The sequence below is a fragment of the Lissotriton vulgaris genome, chromosome 10 (genome assembly GCF_964263255.1).
Source record: "Lissotriton vulgaris chromosome 10, aLisVul1.2, whole genome shotgun sequence".
NCBI classification, from domain to species: domain Eukaryota; kingdom Metazoa; phylum Chordata; class Amphibia; order Caudata; family Salamandridae; genus Lissotriton; species Lissotriton vulgaris.
This window is the reverse complement of record NC_141698.1, coordinates 783,749,055-783,774,346: the sequence shown is the minus strand read 5'-3', so window position 1 is coordinate 783,774,346 and position 25,292 is coordinate 783,749,055. Positions and strand designations below refer to the sequence as shown.

The 25,292-nt window shown below is 43.6% G+C and overlaps 1 protein-coding gene across 11 annotated transcripts in view; it reads right to left on the bottom strand.

The window, feature by feature from the left end:
• The window catches only part of TAX1BP1 (Tax1 binding protein 1), an 804,469-nt gene that overhangs the window by 530,005 nt on the left and 249,172 nt on the right, over positions 1-25,292 (bottom strand). The gene's annotated exons all lie outside the window — the stretch shown is intronic.

Here is a 25,292-nt window from a genome sequence, read left to right as displayed (position 1 = left end):
TTTGACTTACACTTTTCAGAAACATGACCCATTATTTTTAGTACCTCCACATGGACAATGAATTCTACATCAACTTATAAAATGGTAATCAGTTCCATGTGCACCCCTTCTCAGAAAGATCAGATCACCCAAGCCCAATGTTATGTGATTGAAAGTGCAAGCATTTTTGGTGTTGAGTGTACATGAGCGGTTATCAGTAAGTCTACTTGCAAAGATTCAATTTGTGGCAGTAAACTTTTAAGTAAAATATTAATTTAGATGAGTTCAAAGCTGAAATTGATGGCTGCCTCCCTGGAATGGAAAAGTGCCTTGTGTCAAGTCTCATGAGCAATTTATTCCTGGTGTGCAGAACAAATGCAACGTGTTCATTTAATCCATGGGGGCCAAAGACTCTATTGGAGCAAGGGTGTGTTTGTTGTTCCTTTCATACCTGTATTTTGGAAGTAGCAAAAATGCCCATGCTTGGCCAGGTCATGTTCTCTCAACATTTAAAAGAATGTTTTCAATCTGGCTTTCTACCTCATATCACACAAGTGGGTAATTCAGGTCACCGTGATCTGTAACTGCAAGGTTCCCTAACCTCCCTCACATAGATCAAGCTTAAAAGGAGGCCAACTCGGTCCCCTTATTTTTTCAGTCCACTGGTTTTGTTGCTGCAGCACAAGCCTTAAGTACTCTTTTTATGGTCTGGTGCAAAATGTTAGCACCATCCCCCAGTGGAGTGGTGTGGCTCACTGGTTAGAGGCGGCAGACCCGTAGGCAGAGGGCGGCCCGGGACCAGGGTTCGATTCCCGACGCGGCAGGGTCGTGGACCAGGGTCAGCGGGCTCGATAATTCTCGCCTCGGTGCCTACTCCAGTCAGGGACCACACTCGGCAACTCTGGGCATTAGCTTGCCTCATCTTCACAACGGCCCCCCCAGACCGCCAGGGATGCTTGGTCGCACCTTAGGGATACCCATTAGGGACCATCTCTCAGGGTGAGCCAGGACGGGTTCCCCAGCGGTCGAAGCGCGGAGATACTCCTCCGGGAGTCGATTCCTAGCGCTATATAAACCCACAATTAAATTAAATTAAATTAAATAAAGCCAATGAAGTTATGTATGGATTTCCATGGCATATTAAGGGCTCCCTTGGTGACAAATATGCCAAATTACTAATGTACAATAAATGAGCTGCCCATCAGTCAGAGTGCAGGTAAGGAATCAAAATGGCTCCTTGAAATACCAACCACTGAAAAGTTGTGAAAAAACATGTGGATTGCATTGGCCCTAGAGCATAACCCTTAGTGCAGCAATGATTTGTTGGAAGTTAAACAATAGGGACCAACTTATTATACTGTAAGGTGTACAGGAAAGGTAGAGGGCAGTTAATTCTAAAAGTGGGGTCCAGCCCAGGACCAATCAGGGTTTGCCACGTTATGTCATGTAGCCATTAAATCTGTTCAGTGGCACCATGGTTTTACTCTGAATCTGTCACACTACATGGTGAACCTTATACCAAAGTATCGGGAGCCCAACTCTGCAATATAGACATGATATTTCACCAGGAAGACAGTAGATGCGAGTTGCCAGAGAAACAACTCAGATTTAGTTCAGTTTAAGTTTATGTCTGATAAAAGATCTGAATTCAACAAACATCGTAATTTGCTATGGGAGTGTGTCCCATAATATTAGCGATAAACACAAAGCTATCACCTGCATGCAAAAATTTTAGGTACTCAGTGCTGCTGTCCTAACAAATTCCATTGACTAGTATATGTATTTGAAACCAGCAGTTCAGGTGCTACAGTGCCAATACAAAAATCATTGAGGTGAGAAAACTACCCAGGCTCATACCTCTCCTCAACCAGAATCATTCTAATACAACACTTTTTGTCCTCCCAATATAGGCGGGTGAACCAGGAGATCAACAGAAGGCCGAAGTCCATCTTTTGTAAGATTCCAAGAGGAAGATCCATGCTATGTAGTCAAACTACATCTCGGTGTCAAGTGACAATATTGCCACGGGAAGTTCAAGTATTTATGCAACAACTAAACAGTTGTACCGCCTGCCGATATTCAGGTGTGCTGATCTTCAGCATATACCAGCAGATTGGTCAGGGAGGATCAAGGAGGAGACTGCAGGTAAGATTTTATTTGGAAGTATTTTGACAAGAAATTTGCAGTCTACATTTAAGTGGGGGACAATGACTGTTATAATTGACAACTGTCAATGGTTTACCAGGTGTGTGCAGAAACACAATTACAGATCAGGCAAAAGGATATCTCAGAATGGGCTATTTTAAATAGCTGTAGGAGTTTAGAACTGAGCAGGCACTAGAGGTGTTTAAACAACACGAGGGCAGGTCAGGAACTGTACTTGATGATTCAAGCTACGTAAGGGAGGACCCCTCCATCGATTATCTCATCAACTAACAATGTGTGTTTCTAGCAACTTGAAAGATCAAAAGGTTCCCAAAAATAGATTCCTGAGGGTATCATCATCGAACAGGATGAACATGTGCAGTTCCCTATAGTATGACAGATACTCTGGCTTTCCTTTTGAGCACAGCCAGTCATACTACATGGGTCAGTCACAGTCCCTTTCCATTGTGCTGTCTTTTTCACTCTTGGGAAACACGGAAAAAGCTTCAAGCCTTGCTCAATACTAAGAACCATTTCTTTCTCACAGCTACTAGTTTCTTGGTGACATCCCTTGCAATATTCCTGTGTATGTCCTTTGAACAGTACAGAACATTTATTCATTGTACACATGCAGTGGTTTCAATCCTTTCTGTGATTTTGAAATCTCCATTTTTAAATCCAGTATTTCCGATGAGACACTAAACAGCACCTGACCTCACAAGTACTGGTTCCCACCGAGGGGAGTGCAAGTTAACTGTGCCCTCATTTTCCTCAATGAAATGAGAAGCAGTCAAAGTTCTAAGCATTCGCCTTACGCCTGCCTAAGACCCAAAGCATCCACTCACTGTAAGCTGAATTGGAGAATGGTCGCCTATCCTCCTACCTATATATTCAACAGTCTTGATCAGGAGATTTTCACAGGTGAGAACAAAGGAGCATTCCCGGTTCAAAAAAGTGCAGTGGGCACCAAACGAATAGGAGCTATTGCCTTTTAGTGGCATGGATCAGGGCGGGGTCACAGATACCACTGCCACTGCAAATTGAACTGTTTTATGGGTTGGGCTGTTGATGGGGCATACATTATTATTATTATTATTATTATTATTATTATAGCATTTATTGACTGCATGCCTACCTCAAAACAGGCTTCCTAAAGCCAGCCAACCCTGCTGAAGCTCTAACCAATTAAGTCAACAACTAAGTTTTCAGATGCTCTCTAAAGTTTGACAAATTATCATTCAGTCTCATACTAGTAGCCAGGGAGTTTCAAAGTTTCGAAGCTAGGTATGAAAGAGAGGTCACCATCTCTGGCCCTCTTGACTCTTGGAACTGCGAGAAGCCCGAATTTTGTTGAGGCAGGTAAGTTGGTCTCATAGTGGTGAATTGTTGCCAACTACCAGGCCTTCAGTTTTCTCCCCCTTCAATTTAAGGAAGTTTGCTGCCGTTCCATTGGTGACTTGTTCTAAGCAACTGTTAAGTTTCTGGGATGATAGTAAAGCAATAGGGTATATAATATCCAATAATAGATGACGTATACATTAAAAAATGTGGGACTGAGTAAGGAGCCCTGCGGAACCCCACACTTTAAGTAATGCTTCTTGGAGAGAAATGGCCCTTCGCGGACTTGAAATTTCCTATTAGATAAGGATGATAGCCACTTTAAAGTGCTGCCGATAATGCCAACGTTTTCCAGTCTGCGAAGAAGAATAGGGTGTGAGACTGTGTCAAAGGCTGCGCTTAAATCTAGGAGAATAACAGCAGCCGATCCACCCTGATCCAAGACCTGTTTTAGGTACTCTGTGGCCCTTAATAATGTGGTTTCCGTGTTACAGCTCTGCCGGAAACCCGTTTGAGTAGGATGCAAAATGTTGTTTACTTCCAGGAATTGAGAGCGATATCTATTCATCACTTTCTTCAAATCTTTACTAACCCCTGGAAGCAGTGAAATTGGTCTCTAGCTAGCCGTCTGCTCTGGGTGTAACACTGCTTCTTTACAATAAAGGGCCTAAAATGGCATGCTTCCGAGCATTCTGGACCACAACACTGTCCAGGGAGGGTTATAGATATCTGACACATCTGTGCCAATGCCACTGCTGAGAAACACCTTCAACATACCAAAATTTTTGTGACAGTAGCTGTTTAGATTAAAGCAAAAACAACCAGCTCAACGTATAGCAACGTACAAAATTTTTAATTCTTTTAGAATTTTTCTTAGTTTCTGACACTATATTTTAGTGCATGAAAAAACAGACAATTTTATATACAATATGTACAATAATAATGTGATTATTTCAAACAAAAACTGTTATAGACGCATCGGCAAGGACCCCACCATGGAGATAAAAAATCAAATGTTTGAAATAATCCAGAGAGGTTTTGACCAAGGCTTCTTACAAAACAAAAATCCTAGAACCCCAGTGTTCTATGTGCTCCCAAAATTGCACAAAGATGAGGTTAATCCGCCAGGTCGCCCTATAATTTCTGGATGCGAGTCACTTTTTGAACCAGTGGCAAAATATATTGATTTCTTTTTGAAACCCTTCATCGACACCATCCCAGCCCATTTACGAGATACTACTGCTTTTCTGAACCGAATAGCTACCATCAAATTTGACAACAAGAGACAACTTCTTGTCACACTGGATGTTGTGTCTTTGTACACGCAAATTCCGCAAGAACAAGCCTTGGAAGCTTTAACTGTTTTTCTGGACAATCGGGAAAGACCAATGAGTTCATACTGGATTTGGCTCGCTTTGCATTACAGAAAAATTTCTTTACCTTTGATGCAGAGTTCTTTTACCAAATAAAGGGGGTCGCGATGGGGTGTCCCTTTGCCCCAGAGCTAGCCATAATGTTCATGGGACTGTTCGAAGAAAAATTTATATACAATGACAACCCATACAGCAACTGCATTTCAAACTACATGCGTTACATTGATGACGTGTTCCTCATTTGGACAGGGGGACACGAAGATCTGAACCAATTTGTTGGCTGGCTTAACTCAAGAACAAATGACATCAAGGTCTCAGTTACATCATCCAATGAATCCATTACATTCCTAGATGTTAAAGTTGTACCACACGAAGAGGGCCTATGCACGACCTTATTCCGCAAACCATCTGACAGGAACAAAGCGCTACACTTCTCCAGCAACCACCCACGGAGTCTGAAACAAAACCTACCATATGGACAATTTCTAAGGATCCGTCGAAATTGCTCAGGAAAAGAGGACTATTTTAAACATGCTGGCCACTTAAAAGATCGTCTCATCCAAAGAGGTTACCCTAAAAAACTATTAAAGAATTCTCTCAAACGAGCCTGGTGGACCCCACGAGAGACCCTACTGGAAAAGAAAACAAAACCAGAATTGAGAAGGTTGGTGTGTGTCACCACTTTCTGTCCAGCAGCAACTCAATACAAGAAACTCATAATGTCCAATTGGCATTTATTAAAAGACCTGCATGAGGATTTCTCTGCACCCCCATTGTTTGCGTACAAAAAAGAAAAAAGTGTAGCCAACCACATCGTAAGAGCTGCCCTCCCGATTGTTAAAGCTCCCACACTGAAAAGTCTATTCGGACTACCACCCACCAAAGGACACCACAAGTGTGGGACTTGTACCTGCTGCAATGAAACCATTGAGGACTCAGTTTTTACTTTTGAGAACATTCATTGGAAGCATGACACATTCACGAATTGCAAAACCAAAAATGTTGTGTATGCCATTGTCTGCCCGTGTCCTTTGGTTTACATCGGAAAAACTACACAAGAAGTCAGGAGTCTTATTACGCAACATAAATCCCGGATCCGGAGAGGGGCCGAAAATGCCCCGTTAGTTAATCACTGGACAAATTTGAAGCATGAGCAAACTGACCTCAGATGGACAGTCCTCTCTAAAATTGAAAAAGACCCCCGAGGAGGTGATTTGGATGCAAAATTAGCACAGCGTGAAGTGCTGTTAATAATGAAATTCAACACAGTAATACGGGGCTTAAATGAAATTTCTGAAATCTATAAACCTAGCACCTGAACCCTCCAGGTCACTGCTATTTACACTCCACACCACTGCTTCCCTTTGCCAATACCTAAGCAACTTGCACTTCGAACTACAAGTCCCAGAAACGCTTGGGAGCTTCTTAAACCAGGAAGTACCAGCAAAAACAATCGGCAAAGGTGATTCATCCCGTGTGCCTGAGTGAAGTACGGAAGCCTTTCTCCACCGGTACGTTTCTTTCCAACGCCGTACCAGTCACGATCCCGTGGACCAGTCCAAAGGAACCGTTAGACTCACGTTTCTTGTCCGTCTCTTTTCAGCGGCAGAGCAGTTCTCCACCTCCAAGATTAAGGAGAGTCATGGAATCCTTGGCGAGTTAGAAGCCAAACCAGCAGGTAACTAACCCCTAAATCTGGTCAGTCTGAGTGATCGATTGTGAGTGCTTGCGACTAAATGCAGCGCGCTTGTTTATTTTTCTTCTTCTGCAGCCCCAGCGCATACTTCATTGTCGGAAATTCTTGGTTCTTCGTGTCTGAAATCTATTCACGTTTGGATCATTGACTGATTGGTTAAGGTAGGATGCGGCTGTTGTCTTACCCAGGGGTACGTCTCTTTTTTTTTTAACACCACCCTAAGTAGTGTTTTTTTGCTATTGTTACAGAACTATCTGGTCCTGAGGAGAACCCCTCCAGCAACAGGGGTTCAAAACGCGTCGACCACCCTAGTCCCGTATCTGGCTAATACTAATTTTGTGACTACGGTCCCTTCACCATCAGCAGAAAAGTGGATACTCATTTTGAATTTCTGCAAAGACTTTAAAAACTGTAAAATCAAAAAAGGATTACTTCCATTTATTTTAGGACCGATACGTGGACCCATCCTTTCCAGTTTGGTTCTTTTTGTATGATTGTGCTGTGTATGACTGAATGGCCAAGTATGTTAGAAGTGTGTAAATGTCCTGAGTGTTTCACATTATTATTGTACATATTGTATATAAAATTGTCTGTTTTTTCATGCACTAAAATATAGTGTCAGAAACTAAGAAAAATTCTAAAAGAATTAAAAATTTTGTACGTTGCTATACGTTGAGCTGGTTGTTTTTGCTTTAATCTAAACAGCTACTGGCACAAAAATGTTGATAGGTTGAAGGTGTTTCTCACCAGTGGCATCTGTTTTGTTATATAGTTCTGGTTTGACTCAGCCGCGCTGAGTTTAGGAGTCAAGACCCTTGTGTGTTTTTTGACATCTGTGCCAATGGCATCCCCTCCTTTCACAAGAATGTCTATAGGGAGCTGGGTCCAATGAGGAGCACGATTTGACCTGCCCTGTAATAGCAAGGATATATTTTTCCCCCACTGACCGAAACTTAGCAAGCTCAGCATTTACTTTATTAACAATAGGTTCATCACAATTCATGTTGTTGAAATCAGCTGTTTCTGCCAAGGTGTTGTAAATAAGACTTACTTTTCGTAGGAAGTGATTCTCCAATGCCTCAAAAATGGGGGTGGGAGGGGGCTGTCGTCCCTGAAATAGTATGTTTCATAAATGAATTCCCACAATGGTGTAGATTTCCTGGTAGGAATTTGTGGACTGGCTGATCCTGGTTGTAAAATTATTCAGCCGGGTACTCCTGATGGCGTGTTGATATGTTTTCAACACCTGTCTGGAAGTCTGCTTATCAGTGTCTTTATAATTAGCCCTCCACTTACTCTCACATCTCTTACACGCTTTCTTTAAGTCACTCAAGCCCAGTAGAAAACCACTTGGATTTGTCACAGAGATGGGACTTCTTACTTACATTTAAAAAAAAACAAGCATTTGCAATGCAATAGGTCTCGCATTTACGCAAGTTTGAGCTATTGACATTGCAAATAACAATGCCTTTTTTTTGTTTTGTTTTTAAATCCCAAATAAAAGGCATTGTCATTTACAATGTGTGGAAGGGGGACGCCACTCACCTCAACCGGGCGACACCCGAGTGGGGATACCATGACCTCTAACCCTCCTGCGTCTCTGACGACCAGGAGTCCTTCTCTTTTTTTCCCCCTACAGGAACCCGACCAGAGGACCGGACAAAGACCCTACCCGGAAGCAGAGAATCCCGAACACCAAGAACCCGGAAGTGCCGAACCGGAAGCCGCCTGCCGGGAAACCGGAAGTTCCGCCCCCTACCCCGGACCAGGAACTATAAAAGCCGACGACGAAGAGAGGAGAGCGTTCCAGATAGCCGACTCGTCGCAGGAGACAGCGCGCAGCGAACCATTGAAGGAGAGCGGAAGGAGTGAGAGGATCGAAGACGGAGAGTTGGAGGACGTCTGGACCGAGGAGTGGTGGAGTCCTCTGGAGGTGGCTGGAGAGCGGCCGTAACTCGCTGGAGAGTTACGGCGGGGCACGTGAGTACCTTGTTACCGTCTCCGTGTCCCCTTGTGAATAACTGTAAATACTTGTATAGAGATAGAACGCACGGATAGCACACCTTTGCACTGTATATAAATATATATTAGAGACACTGCACCTATAAGTTGTACCATAGTCCCTACACCCCAACCCGTCACGAGAGCACCTCTCTTCTACCCTTCCCACACCTCTTTTCCCCCCCCAGTCTACAACCCTGTCCGTTCCCCTCCTCACGGTCATCTCTGTTCCCTCACGGCCCTGGCGTTGGTACTGGTACTTCAAAAGTCCGTGCTGAAAAGGACTAAACCCCTGCTTCTCTGTTTCCCTCCGAGGTTATCCCAACGCCCGGAAGACGTGAAGACCTCCGGAAGATCCATCAGCCGGTATACACCTGGGAACCGACTACAGCTTCACACCCTGAACTCTGTACATACTCCAGTTTTGTCATTCAGAATAATAAAAACAGCTACCATAGCCAAGTATATACGGCCTCCACGCCTGTTATTCCGGTCCGCAGCAACCCCCAGTCCACACAATGTTAATAGCTTAAACTTGCGTAAATGAGAGACCCTATTGCATTGCAAATGCTTGTTAAAACAGAGTTTAACTGAAAACTTGCCACCAGGACGTTTCCTCAAGACATTTAATATGTGAAAGATGCTGTTAATGGGATACACAAATATGAAATATATAATTTTTATTCCATTTGAATTATGAGTACACTTTCTATGGACCGCGATTGGAAATGTTTTGTATGATTATATATTGTATTTTTTTATGTTTTGTATGATTAGTGTACATTTCAATTTAGTGTAATTTATTATATTACTTTACCAGATGGCTCGTGCAGCAAAATGAATTAAAAATGTAGAAAACGTATATATTGTGTTCTTATGTATCTACACTTCGTTTTTTCACTGCATTACATGGTTGGTTGTTCTTCTACGGGACATATTAACATCTTCTATTTTTTTAAAATAAAATATGGTACAAGTCATATGTGCGCGCCCTGAAATTTGCCATTTCGATAGAGGTAGGCTGATAACGATTTTTTAAAAACGCCTGGAAGGCGCCATCAGACTGGGTGTTGCCTATGTACAAAAAAAATACAAATATCGTTCAAATATAAAAAAAAACTAAATTGAAGAGATAAATAGAAATGACATATTGTAGGTGTACTGGAGCCATGCGAGGCCCCAGTTCCCAAAAGAGCTCACATCAGAGCATCTTTCGGGCTTTGAGTTAAAGGGTCCCTGCAAGGGAAGCGTATTGTAAACCACATACACTAGAATTACTAGACTAACAAACACAACATTAAAGAATGAATTTCAGGTATTGTCATTTATTTAACAACACCAGATATCTACCATTATCAGCATACAATCACATGAATTAAATGGCCCCAAAGGGGGGGGGAAGGGGAAGGGGGAAGGGGGAAGGGGTAGTGCTCAAGGAAGTGTAAAGTCAAAGAAGATAAATATAATCAAAGAACAAATACTAATTACGATGTTACAAATATGGTCGTGACGATTCAAATACAAAAAGCCCAAAGTCAAGGCGTACATTGATGGTTATTCAACAATTGACATTTAACGGTCACATACACAATTCAGAAAATTATCGGGGGCATGTGCCGGAAATCCAAGAAAGGAACAATAACCCTCAATGTACGCCTTGACTTTGGGCTTTTTGTATTTGAATCGTCACGACCATATTTGGGGAAAAAAAAAACGTGAGCAGTGCCTTGCTCCACCTGAAGTCCCGGCTTGAGGAGGAACAAGCGTGCATTTACCGGGCGCTAATGACCACTGCAGGACGCTGGATACCACCAGGGATTCCTATAACAGAGCCTGCTAAGATCTGAATCAGGGGCAGGCGGTATATTTACTGCATGTGAACCGGGTGCAGTGCAACATGACCCTGAACAGGTGTTTTCCAAATTCAGCGAATTCAGTTCCACCAAAGGGGTAAATTCACCCCTGGAGAGCCCAGTACACGGGAGTGGGTGGTGGGGTTCCCGGGTCGCTAATCAGATTTGCAGTGTGATCTGCTGAGCAAAATAGCATCCTTAGATGCAGCTGGCTGATGCAGTCCGAGTGAACATCTTCAGGGCCTGCCAAGCTTAAGAACTGGGCAGGGGCAACATCAAATGTTTCCCTGGCTGGTCGCTGTACAGAGCGTCACGGGCATCGGTGCTGTTGCCCCATGCAGCACTCCCTCCCGTGCACCGTAACTCTGCCACTAGGGTGCTGCCGCCTTATATTTTACATTTTTAAGGGATTCGGAACCGTGTCTTTTTGGGCGGCGCCACCACTCTGACAATTAGGGTACTGAGCAGGAGAACCGAACAGCATTTCCTTGGTGAGGTCTCTCTGACAATACACTGTCTCTCTGACAAACGATTTACCTGCTGCACGTCTGGCCTCCGTCCGTCGACGAGCTCCCTGACTCTTCACTTTGCCATCCTCTCTTCATTCTCCGGCGTCCAAACCCGGTAGGGCAGATGCTGTTCAGAAGAACTTAATCACGTGAGTCTAGCCTCTGCTACATCGTCAAAGTGCCGTTCTCTTAATTTTTTCTGGGTATGACATTTAAAAACAAGGAGGGTCCATCAAATGCCTCCTTCCAGCAAGGAGAATGAGGTAACAATGAGAGAAAACCGCACGGAAAAAAAAAGAAGGGGGGGGGGCGGGAACAGCTACTGAATCCCTCCCCTCCAGGACTCCATGACCTGCCCCGTGGTTGCCATAGCAACGTTTCTGGAAATCGGTTTGCGACACCAGAAGTCAGGTCACGGAGTCCTGAAAAGGAGGGATCACAGCCAGACAAATCATCCGGACAGGGGATTTGTCCAATGGCAGGCCTCCGTTTCAAGAGGCCGGCCAATGGCAGAAGGGGCGTGGTTTCATCCCCCTTCTTGTTTACAAGAACTCTTGCCTGCAGCAGCGCATGCGCTGCATCGCAGGCTTCGACCTAAAAAGGACAAATATATCTAGGGTGGTATTGATCCAAACAGTAAATGCTAGAGGTAGAAATGTCCATCCATATATGGTGCTGAGTCCTGCAAGGTCATTTCCCAACCTTTCTAATCCAATTTGGACGATTGCCTGGTGAAATCTGTTTTCAGTTTACCAGGAAGTTTTTACTCCTGTTTTTGAGATGCATAACGGGATGATAAAATGGTGACAAACTGGCAATGGGGGCTCCGTACTCATATTTTGAATGTTGAAAAAAATAGGGTCCAATATATGTCCCTTGTTATGTGTAGGGGACAAAACTAATTGGGGAGTTGATGCTAATAAATCTAAAAGTAAGCTTGTGGCCAGAGTACAACCTTTGTCTTCAAAGTGTAAGTTTAAATCACCTAACAGCGTAAAATTGACTGTTTGAAGGCAGTAGGTGGCCAGTGTATCTGGTAAAGCAGATACAAATTCTGAAGCTGACCTAGTCGGGCGGTAAACAAGCAGCCCTGAGAAAGTATAAGTTTTAGAGAGATCAAGTGAGAATGAAAGACTCTCACTACATGGAATTTGGGCAGGAGAGCATCTACGTTCAAACTTTTTTTCATACATAATTTCAACCTCCGCCCAGTCTTTTCAGAGCTATCATTTCTGATGATTATATATCCGGGGGAAGAGCTATCGCTATGTCTGGGGTGACCGATCAGAACCATAAGTTATGATATCATTACTTTCTCCACCAATTACCTGAATTGAATTGTCAGGCATATTAGTTAATAAGGTGCCTAGTTTTGTAGGCACCAACTACTGAATTTTCAGAGGAACGCAAACATACCTTCTAGTTCCAAACATTTCTTGGACACATAAGAAATGTGTTACTAACCTGTAACTGCAGCTCTTGAACATTGGTATTTTTCATATATTTACATATTTAATCATTACTCGTCTAGCTGGTAAACTCTGTAGCTTAAAATAGGAGTAAATAGTGATTGTGTAGTTGCACATCCACTGTCAGACTTACTGCTGAAGTCATAACAATCGCAGCTTTCCAGTCGAGGAGAAAGGCTCTGTTGATGACCAACCCATCTAGGGTACCTTACTATCGTCAGCAAACAGAAACCTAAGGCAACTCTCATTTATTCATATAGACCAACAATCCGAAAATACATATATCGCAAAGTGAAAGAGGGCAACAAAGGAGATAGGAAAGAGAATGGATATCAGTTAAACAATGATGTTTATTTAAATGTCATTACAGATATAATGATAAATTCCAAAGAAACAAAATACGATCTCATAATTTCACATCCACACTGCATTCGTGTCTACAGTCACACTAATCTCAGTCAACCTATAAAAGCAAGGGACATAAGAAAACTATTTCATGTTACCTTGCTTTTATAGGTATCTATTCTCTTGCATATTTGCTCTGTTGCCCTCCTTCCCTTTGCCATGTATGTATTTTCGGAATTTTGAAATATATGAATAAATGAGAGTTGCCTTAGGATTCTGTTCGTGATTACATTTCCATGGTTAGAGGAACTCACTCCCTGCACTTGTTCCCCGCAAACAAGAGGATCACCTTCAAACTCCTCACCCACGCACACAAAGCACTCTACAACATCGGACCAGCCTACCTGAACAACAGAATCAACTTCTACACCCCTGCCCCCCAGCCTCGCCCTCACCCCGCGAACCAACGAACAACCTTCGGCGGCAGATCCTTCTCCTTCCTCGCCGCCAAGACCTGGAAAACCCTCCCCACCCATCTGAGGCAGACCCAAGACCTGCTCACCTTCAGAAAGCTCCTCAAGGCCTGGCTCTTCGAGCAGTAGCAGCACCCCCTCCCCTCAGCGCCTTGAGACCCTCACGGGTAAGTAGTGCGCTTTACAAGTTCACTGATTGATTGATTGAGTTGCCGGGGGTCTTTTCTTACCAACACCTCCCTATCATCAACAGGCAAGAAGTCACCCCTGAAAACAAAGTGGTGAATGCCTTTTGTACCACAAAGCCATTGTCACTTTGATCTGTGACTCATCACATCTGCTTGCCTTTCTACACTCTTTGTGGACATGCACACCAGGTTGTGAGCTTGAGTCACGCATGCCTACTTGCAGAGCGTTCCAGCAGACTGCCCTCTATGACTTACGAATCTAAAAAACAATTACTACGACTGAATTGCTTCAGTGCAGCTTACCGGTTACTCTACATCAGTCATGCAGAGACACCCTGGAACATTTAATATGGCAACCTATTTGCAGTGTATGCAGTAAGCAGCTACTTCTGTTGCTCTTGGGTGAACAGCTTAGGGCACTACATCTGTAATCTCTGAATACCATGGATCGCTCTCGCTACAGACCTGGTTGAATCTCATCAAATCTTACTTCAGTATTCCTGTAAATGAGTTCCTACACTCTTACTCCTGGATAGTCCCTTATTAGTACTTGCTATGGCAGTTTCTCCTGAACATCCCTGCATGCTGCTCCTATACTGAACTGAAATCATTTACTTTTGGCAGTCTCTACACAGTCCATGCCTGTGGGTCACTCACCTATCACTGCAGGGAACATATACAGTATCTGCCATGAATGCCCATACCCAGTGCATAGGTACTAGGTATAGTGGATGAAGGAGTGAATTATTTACAGACTCATTCATTCATTCATTCATTTATAAAAACTAAGGCCCATACCACACTCCTCTTCCTGACAGAATATTATGACTGTGAGCTGAGATAAGAGCACAATTATCAATCAGCATGATTCACACAGAATACACACTCCAATGAGTTGAACATTCCTCCATACAAGCACTGTAGCTCCACCCCCATACACCTCCCCAACCCAGCTCTGGTTTATGTCCTACCCATCCAATAATGCGCATCGGTGCCTCGTCAGGGGGAATGAGATGCTATAGAATGCAATTACAATAAAATGCAATCTGATCAATCTGCACATGAAGTGCACTCAAGAAGCCACAAATTATAATACACCGTAGCCAAAAAGCATACTCCTCAGACTGACAACTCGATCAAACAAGGATTTCATACCCCAGCCAAACTAACAGCAAGCATGTTGGAGAGTTTCAATAACCTTTGTGACAATTTCCAATCCTTCCTTATAAACAAAATTACAGCTCTCTGCAATTACAATAAAATGCAATCTGATCAATCTGCACATGAAGTGCACTCAAGAAGCCACAAATTATAATACACCGTAGCCAAAAAGCATACTCCTCAGACTGACAACTCGACCAAACAAGGATTTCATACCCCAGCCAAACTAACAGCAAGCATGTTGGAGAGTTTCAATAACCTTTGTGACAATTTCCAATCCTTCTTATAAACAAAATTACAGCTCTCATTGGAGGCCTTTCTCCCCAGCACCAGGACATGAAGACTCCACCAGCACCGTCCTATTCAACATGGTACTGCTTTCACACGAGTAGCCGGGGTAACATTAAGAAAATCATGGTCCCCTTCAAAAATGCTGCTCTGTTTGCAAGGCTAAAGTTGTTGGCTTGAGTTCTTCACTTCTGCCACCTATCGCGAGATTAATCAATACCTCCATATACCAAGCATGAGAGCATCATTCCCATCTTTAAGAAACATTCGCCAGTGTTTCCTAATATCTCCACTATAGATAAACTTCTGGCTCACTCTGTATTGCCAGGTGCCCTGCAACAGTTGTCACCTGCCAATATGTTTCTCACTTTGAATTGAATAACCTCCTCAGAGAACTCGGAGTCAGGCTTAAATGTAAGGGAAACATGTATGTGGGTATCACCAGCGACGTTCTAAAGAAAAGTAGAGAGACTTTTGTTAAGGGGACTGTAATCGCCGAACACATAGGAGATGCGGGTCCACTAGGGCCCACCGTGAATAACAGGGGCTTGATGTGCTCGATAGATCAGACCAATGGCCAGAGAATGGATGATGGTGTATCAAGGCCACACCGTCCCTTCTACCAAGCTTACCATTCTTTGCCGGGATGTAGCGGTTGGAGGGTGAGTCGCGTCACCGGTTCAATAAGGCATTGCGTATGGTCAAACCAAGCCACAGTGATTGCAGGCAGGTGAGGCAAATGATCGGAAATGAGGTCGGGAATTTGTATCGAGTAAGGCATGAACAAGAGGTGGAGGCGTTAGAGGATAGTATACATAACCTTTAGGTTATCAATGTCGTTTCCTGCTGTTCATGCTAAATTCATTAGGAATTGTGCCTGCCTGCACACATACCCAAAAAAATAGGTGTTGACATAGCAAGATTAACTCAATTTAATTGTTTGGTCTTTTAACCCACACGAGAGAAAGCAAAAAAAAATACGTTTTCTGCCATATGTTCGCCATAAGAACGTCTTCCACAAATCCGCAGCACTGAAGTACGAGTAAATGAATACCTGACATGTGGCTGGCACCGATTAAGAACTACTAGCGCAGTAGCTTGTCATTACACCAGTTGTATTTATGACGATGCCCCCGAGTTTAGAATTGTACATGCAGAAAGGATAAATCTTTGTGAATGTATAAACTCCACACTTAACAGTAAAACATAATAATTGTCAGGTCGGTTACAGGAACAACGTTATTAACTTAATAAATCTGTCCGTGCTTTTATTTATGCTGGTGTTTCACATGACCGAAACCGGATAGAAAAAACACTTTGAATAATGATAAAACAAGCTGAGAAAAGATTTACTTTCCAAAGCTGGGCTGGTAAAAAGTAAGTTCCGCCAAGTTATTTTTTCACTCTATTGCAAGGTTATGCGAGTGCTGCATTAACCACTAGAGGGTGGTAAAGGACCTAAAAGACATGAAAAACTACAAGAACAACTACTTCACAAAGGCCTACATACTTCATTAATCTAATCTTTGAAAGGTGTGAAGTCAATAAATGCAAAATCAAAGTCAATGTCACTGACACTAAATAAGCTAAAATAAAACAGCTGACCAAATGGTGCAGAAAACTGATTAAGAGTCGTCAGGACAGGACTGTGAATAGCTGGGAGAAAGAGATGGAAGTGCTCTAGCCACGCCTCCCTATGATTTATTCAAATTCCCACACTGAATCTATACTCCCTGCCCCTAAGAAAAGTAGTAAAAGGGTAAATATTTAGTGCAACAGGTCCACTAAGAAATAGTAGAAACAGAACTCCAAACGTAGTTTTTTAATTGAAAAAAGAAATGTATTACTTACCTGTAACTCCAGTTCTCCAGCCGTGGTACTTTCTTAGATTCACATGTTTTAAACATACTCCATCATCTGTTTGGGGAAACTCAGTAACTTTAAACAGCAGCGTAGTGTTATGAATGGCAATAGGCCCAACAACAGTGTCGGTTTGGTAGCACTGCACATCCACCTCATTTAAAAACACCCAAACTTCCCCTAGAGGCCACCTGTGTCAAGATTAAAGTGGAAAGCAGGCTCACCTTCATAGAAACAGACGGAGTAGGACTGCTTGATCCACTGAAGTGTTGGCTGCTGCATTCAGAACCACGCAATAGTGTTAGGTCAAAGTGTTACTGCTTTTCCTCAAAGCTGCGTGGGAAATATTCCAGAGAGGTTTTCCTGAGTAGAGACCAATTGTAGTTACCATGCTTCTCATGGAATGCAACCTCGCTCAGTGTTAAAGCCAGGGCTCAGCATTAATGTGAGAGAAGGTGATGCTGGCTAACAGTCAACGGCCAATTCCCTACTTAGATTGCGAGCGGATCCTGAAGGGGTGCCCAAAAAAGACGACAAACGAGCCAGAAATACAAATGTTTTTGGTCATGTTTCCTTTTAGACACTCATTAATCTGTGCACATCCAATTGATGTAAGATCTTTCTGCCGACATGGAAGTATCTTTAAAAAAAAAGAGAAGAGAATGACAAGTTGGTTAAGGTGAAAGTTTGGAGAGGACTTCCGGCATGTAGCTAGGGATGGTGCACAAGGTGACTGTCTTTTTTGAAGCAAATATTCTTCCGTGGTGAAAGCTTGAAGCGCTCCAACTCACTGCTGAAGTGAGAGCTAGAAGTAACACAGTTTTGCATGAGAGGAGTTTGAGATATTCTCTACTGATCAGTTCAAACGGAGTCTACATCAGCTGACTAATCACCGTATTCAAATCCCTTGGTACTGGAGGGTGTGCAAACGGTGGAAAAGCCTAAAAAGGTCCTTCATGAATTTGATCATCCTCTAGGAAAATAATGATGAACCACTGTTTGTCTTATTACATTTTAGTACTGCAGCAAGTGAACACTGACAAAATAATATTGGAGACCTTCTTAGGCAAGGGGCAGTGCATACAGCAATAAATGATGGGGCTGGATCAGATGGGGTTAGGCCAGTGCTTTAAATGGGCCGGTATTCACAGGTACTGAGTACCGGCACTTCTTAATTTTATCACTCCGAGTACCAGCACTTCTCGGCTCCCCAGGAGAGTACCGGTACTCATAAATGGCAGGCACATTGGCTGCTAGTGCTGGTGACTTGTCTCCGACAGCTAAGGCACTTGTATAGCAGTGACTGTTGAGCTGAGCCCCCGCTGAACTATGCAGCGTGGGCTCATTTGCATAACGTCCGGTGTTCACCATTCTGCTGTGTTGCAAACACAGGAATCCAGACAGCCCCGTGATGCCGCAATTAAGAAAGCCAAGGAAGGTAACGAGGTTAAAATGGATTTAATCTTACCTGATTATTTTGCCTGAGTGTCTGCTTAGGTTTGTCTGTGTGCCTGTCGGCGTTTTTATGTGAGGAAAAAAGTGAGAGAAGGTTGTGTGTGTGTGGGGGGGGGGGGGGGGGGGGGTCAATCGAGACACTCTTGGGAGGTATATTAGGGAAATGTGTGGAACGCTTTTTGTGCACGTCTGCTTGTTTCTTTCTCTGTACGCTCGAGAATATATACTATTGTGCCAAGCACCAGCATATAACAGTATGGAAACTGTAAATATCATAAAATAAAGAAATGTTAAAACATCACAGCGTTTAGCTTTCCTTTTGTGAAACGAATTAACCCGTTTTTAGGTCTCGCCTATTATATCCCACAGCGATTAATAGGAGAGTATATAGTAGGCAAAACAAAATCCCTACCAAGTGCGGATTGCGTCCAGTTCATGTGATGCACTCGTGTGAGACGCGCGTGCATGTCAAACCCATCAGCCTCGCACCCATTTGCTCCCCGAACCAGGCATCAGAAGCATCAGACTTCAAAGGAATCCCTTCCGCTCCCCCGCCCAACCCCCGCCACGTCACAAACCACCATTTGTCGCATCATCGCATCAGACCCGCCACAGCAATGCCGAAAGCTTCAGACTTCAAAGGAATGCTCTCCCCCGCCCACCTCTGAGCAATGGCAGAGCTTTTTTTAAATCTTTTTTTTTTCTTTACCATACCGGTTTCTCTTATTCTTTCTCATCTCCCAATTATCGCGTATGTATCCGCTCATGTGGGACTTTTCCTTTCTAATTTCCCCAAATCTCCCCTTCTCCTACGCACATCTGATTCACTGCTCGCTTTTCTGCATCTACCGTGTTTTAAAAAGTTGCAGCGTGCAACCAAAAACAATGTAATCTGCTCCGCTGCCAATTCTCAATAAAAAGCTGCCGTTTAGTTCAAACCACAAGTCATAAATGGCGTATTTTCAGTATTTAATAGGAAGATAATACAATACACTGGCTTTTAACATATACATAAAGCATTTATATTGCCGTTCTGTATTTTTGAGAGCGAAAAGCTTGCGCATTGTTTAACAACTTGGTGATGTTTTGGTATTGGGAACCCTGACATGTTTGAGCAAAATCTTCCTTGTGCCTCACACTATTGAAAGACCTTCGGAAGTCATCTAACAATATTAACGATGACAAACGTTTGTAAGCCAGTATACTAGTTTGTTGCCGTTGTGATCTATATAGATTGCAGGGAGGCATTACTACATTTTAGTTCTGTGCATCTCCCCATTTTTTCATTACAATTTCTATGAGGCCCATACAACTGCAATCATGGATATTTGTAATAAGAATATTTTCAGTCATCAGCCACTCGAGTTTGCCACAGTGTGTCAGAATGTGACAGTTCACTACTTGTGGTAAAAGTGTAGTTTAACAATTTACTTGTTTCCGCTTACATCTCTGTATAATTTTAGGGTTTTACTCCCTGCCACAATTTTTTTGTATCCCTTTCCGCACACACTTGCTCTACTCGGCCAAGCCCCTCCTCCCTCAATTGCTGCTTGTCACACGCCAACTAAAGTATAAACAGTCGGCTTCAACACATGCCCTCCAGCCTTTTCAGCTGCTTCAAACACTGTTTTCTAAATCTTATCTTTCGCACCATCTGGTAGCACCTTGCCGCATAAATCTATTTGCCCTTTTATTTGCCCTTTACTTGCTTTTTACCTTCCCTCCCAGTTGGCCCTCCTTTGACATTTTCGACTGCTGATTAAAAGATCGTATAGCTATAAACAAACGCTGTAGCAGTTTTACGCCGATATCCCTCGTCCCTCAATAAACATACGGCCACACACTATTACTACCAACATTTAATCTGTTTCTTCACATTTCATTTTGCCCTTGCTGATTAATTTCCATACTTGCAAGCAATTGTACTCTAGTACGGCTTTATAGACTGCTTTATGAACTGTGCATAATACAAACCCGGAGCCACATATTTTTTTTAGATAGGGGCAAGTAAAAAATGTTGGGAGTGTTTTTTAGCCTTTTAGCAAACACACGGACACTTAGCAGTTGTTTTGAAATTTAAACTAATTTACATGAAAGTTAAACTGATCTAATTAACAGGCATGATTCTGTGTTTGAAAAAAGCATTTTACATCTGTTTTGCCTGCCTGCTCTGTTATTCTTTCATAAGGAGCACAGCCCCCCTCTGCGCAATGCCAGAGCTTTTTTTTAAATCATTTTTGCGCGCCACTCACGGGCTGTTAGTGCCTTACAATCCCTGATGCACTCACAAACGTCATGTCCATACAGTTGTGGCTCCGACTTGTTTTCTCGGGCATCTTTCATTTTCAGTGTTGTTTTTAATGTGTAGCCAGCTGGGGCTGAAATCAGAATCAGTTTTCAGTTTGGCATTCACTCCATCGCCCGGCAGATGAAAGCATAGTAAAACGTGCAAATAGCAGCAATTTTGTGCGGGTACCTGAAACCCGACCAGTCTCATTTTTTTTGCTGTTTGTTTTCATTCAAGCTAATTACAGTGGAGGAATAAAGGTGATTCAGTCTATCGACTTTGTCTGGTTTAGACTTTTGCGTGTAAAAAAGGTTAAGGTAATCTATGTCATTAGTATTTATATTCCTGCCTTTTGTCATGGCTCATGGCGTCTCTCACAACTGCCCCACCTCCACCCCCACCACAGAGCGCGTCTAAAGGCTGTGCGGCCATGACATCGCTTTCACTTCGCTTTCACTTTCACAGCCGCGCTATTGCTATTGAGTTCTATTTATTATTAGGCAGCCAGTTTCACCACTGGGTATGACAGGAAGTAATGGGCATGCTGCTCGTTGTAAACACGAAGGCCTTTACATGTGATGAATATGGCGGGATGGATAATGTGCGTGTTGGCGGGGATGTGTACATCCGGTGCAGTGTATTCTATTAGTAAAACAAACGTGAAATCTGCCCAGTGCGACATCGCGCTCTCCCTAGGGCTTCTACATAAAAGGAAATGTATTAACTACAAAAGTGTAAATGCGACCTTCCTGACAATTAACTCACAAATAACCTGTAAACACCACCAAGTAATGACACACTGTCTACACTAAAACTGTCTACACTAAATGTACAATGACTCATCTATCCACTCTCATGATGGGAATCATATTTATCTGCTTTACACACTCCAGTAGCTTTTTAATGAAGTTGCTGTGCATCTATTCTAATTAAGCACCGCTATTTAATGTATATATTTGTTTCATGCACGTTGATTTTTTTTCATATAGGCGAGAGAGTATGTCTGTGTGTAATACGGGAATACTATTTTTGGTTTTGATGACAATGTAATGTTTTACTGATCAGTGTTTTCGGGATTATTTTCCGTGTTCAAATAGAACTATGCAGCAACATAAAACAGAAGGCTATTCCATTTGTTGTACAGCGTTTGTTGTTCTATACACCGTGGTCCTCCAAATCCAAATCCACCCTCCACCCTCAATCACTCAGGGACACCACCACATCACTCTGGGACACCACCACATCACTCGGGGACACCACCACATCACTCGGGGACACCACCACATCACTCGGGGACACCACCACATCACTCGGGGACACCACCACATCACCCAAGAACACTACCACAATGTCTCAGGAACACCACCACATCACTCAGAACACCACCACATCACTCAGGAACACCACCACATCACTCAGGGGCACCACCACATCACCCAGGGGCACCACCACATCACTCAGGGGCACCACCACATCACTCAGGGGCACCACCACATCACTCCGGGGTACCACCACATCACTCAGGGGCACCACCACATCACTCAGGGGCACCACATCATCACTCAGCCAAACCACATCATCACTCAGCCAAACCACATCATCACTCAGCCAAACCACATCATCACTCAGCACCACAACAGCACTGTCCTTGCTTGCTATCAACAAGCATTGCCATAGCCAATAGGACTCACATTAGAAAAGTGTAAGCTATTGGCTTTGTGAATAACAATGCTATTAATTTATATATTTTCAAAGCCAACACATATTACAAAATGTGTAATTTACAATACCAATAGCTCACACTTTCCTAATGCGAGATCTATTGCATTGCAAATGCTTGTTTTTATAGAAACGCATTTCTCATCAATTTTGGTATGTGCTGCCACTAGTACTGAAGTTAATAAGTATAAGCATGTCTTGCTTTTATCCCCGCCCATTCGCCGCATTTAAATGAGTACCTGTACTATTTAATTCCCATTTAAAGCACTGGGTTAAGCTATTTATCCACACACCTGACACAGTAGCGCTTCCACTTAATATACAAGTGTGCATTGTAGCAGGAGCCTGTTCTTGTGCGAGCATTTCCCCTGCAGTCCACAGGAATGTCAAGACCGCTGAACCTTACGTGGTCAGGAATCAAACTGTCAGGTAGTAATTTCAGGTTGGGGTGGAGTGGACCTGTTCGATTGTGTGTGCAGAGAAGCTCGAAGTGGTTCTTGAACTGTATTGGTGGGTATTGTGACAGTCTCAATATGTTGCTGTACCAAACAGCCACAACCACACTGGGGCAAACCGTATCAGTGCAAAGTGTACCGTCTTGGCCATTCACCGCACTTTGGGAAAGAGCTTCAAAGAAAGAAATGTATAGGCAAAGAAGTTTAACCATGTTCTCAAAAACCCATTGCACTAGGACCCCACTTGACAGTACCTCCTGGTGTAGTACTGGCATTTCTTATTCTGCAGGGTGACAAATAGTTCTAGAGTTAGATGACCCCATGTTTTGAAGACATAATGCAGCTGGTTTCTGGTGAGTAGTGGCAGCCGAAACAATGAAGGGGTGGTGAGCGGGTGGAGTGAGTGCGTGGGAGGTTGGAGAGACTGTCAAAAGGAGGGTTTAATAATAAAAAAGTTTTTAACACTTACCTGGAGCTGCCGGACGCCTCCTGCATGGAGCCTCTGTATTCCTGGTCCCAGCTGGCACAGGGGCAGCATTCGAATCCCCACGATGCTCTCAGCGTGGGGATTCTAACGAGGGCAGCAGTATGAGAGCAGCGCAGGGATTGGCCGAAGGGGGCTGACACAACGCTCTGCTCAGACCAGGTAGTTTGTGCTGTTTCTCCAACACGGCTGTTCAATGCACCAAAGACACCTAAGTGTGCATGTATGTTTGGCCAGCTTGACAAGGCCGGCCAAAAAAACATACACACTTAAAAGTGCTCCTAGCAGTTCTCTAATGCCCTTGGCCAGCCCCTCTCTGCACAGCAAATTAAAAATAAAATGATCATAGGTACTCGTTTTATTTTTTACCTGCTGGCTCGGAGCCACTGGGGCGATGCTCCTGCGCGACTGTGGAGGAGTCAACCCTGCTGGTAAGGTTCCCATTTGTGGCAGTCTAACAGCATAACTGGGTATATCTTTTGCACTGTTTTGAACTCTTATAAAGTGTTCCAAGATAATGTACACCCAGTTTGCTATGTAAAAGAAACAATTGATGGACGGAATGCTGGACAATGCAAACATTTACCCCCAGTCACAAGGATCTGGGTTTAATCCATCATTCTCTTGCTCCCCACACCACCCCAGTTTAGACCCAGCATTATGCAAATCAGTCTTGACCCTATTCCTTATGGGAACAGTCCAGCCCGAACTGCCAAGCCAGGTCCTCCTTGGACCAGAAACAAACATCCTGGGACCGGTTTCAGGGCATCACTCTTCATCAGCCAGGCTAGCTTGAATCCAGTGGCACAGTGAGCAAGGGACCCACATCTGGGCATACCCTTTCCACTTAGGGTGGCACGTGCAAAAGAAACATTTTATGGACCGAATGCTGGACAATGCAAACATTCAACCCCAGTCACAAGGATCTGTGTTTCATCCAGAATTCTTTTGCTCACCACCCCAGTTTGGACCCAGCTATATGCAAATCAGTCTGGACCTTGTTCCTTATGGGAACAGTCTAGACCGAACTGCCGAGCCAGGTCCTACCTGGACCAGAAACTAGCATCCTGAGACCGGTTACAGGGCATCACCCTTCTGTGGTAAATAAATATTTACCATCGGAATTTCTATGCAGTAAAGTTCAATAAAATAACTCAATCGGAAATGAGAGACAGAGTCCGTGGTATCTGAGTTATAAGGGTTTTATTCCATAAAATGGAATGGTTCGAACCATGGTATCATGTTCCTTTCACCGCTAAGGTTCAGGAAGGGATAGACAATACTTTATTAACAGAGTACAATATATATAGTCAATGCATATAGTGGTGATGGATACAGAAGGCGTAACAGCTGAGAGAAACGAGATAAGAACACATGTGCGTAACAGAAAGGCGTGCACGAGGGCGTACACAGAGGTGTGTGCTAGAAACGTCACATAAAAGTGTCACAAGTGGGTGGATACATAGTGGAATCTTGCAATGTCAGCAGAAATCTGTAGCAGGGATGCGCGCGCAGCAGCATGACGTGTGACTGACGTGAGGCTGGAGGGTGCAGGAGACTTGACATTTAGCACTAGAGGAAGAGACAGAAGTCTGGCATGTCAGATCGACTCGTTCCCAAATCATATCTGATATCTTGTGTTTAGGGAACTATATTATCTAGAAGGAAAAGTCTCTTGGGCAGAGGCTACTCTATACTGACTATTAATGCGTGCATATGTGATTACGTGTCTGCGTGTAATGCGAGGGGCCATGGGCCTACCATGGTAACGGGAGCAATGAATTACTTGCATGGAGACAGAAAGGCCGGGCCCTTTGCTCTGCAGCCGGGGATTGTTTATCTACTCTGCTAGACTGGAATGTGTTTGAGGAGCTGAGCTCGACTATACTGATAACTTAAAGGAAAAATACTGTCTTTGGCAGGCAAGCAGGCCGAGCCGGGCACCGCTCGCCACGCAGGGAGTAGGACAGAGGTCAGGGATGTATCCCACGTTGTAGCTTTCAGGAGGCAGAGAGCAGAAAGGACTCGATGGCAGAAATCAGGGCCTAGCTCTGCAGAGCTAGGAAAACGTGAAAGTGCACCATGAAAAGACGTTGGCAAGGCATACTTAGGAACTGAATTATTGATCCATTCATGGTGGATCTGAAAGAGGACATGTTAACGTTGGACGCAAATGTATTTGTGTCTTCATAGCTGGTGGTGGAGGGAACATAC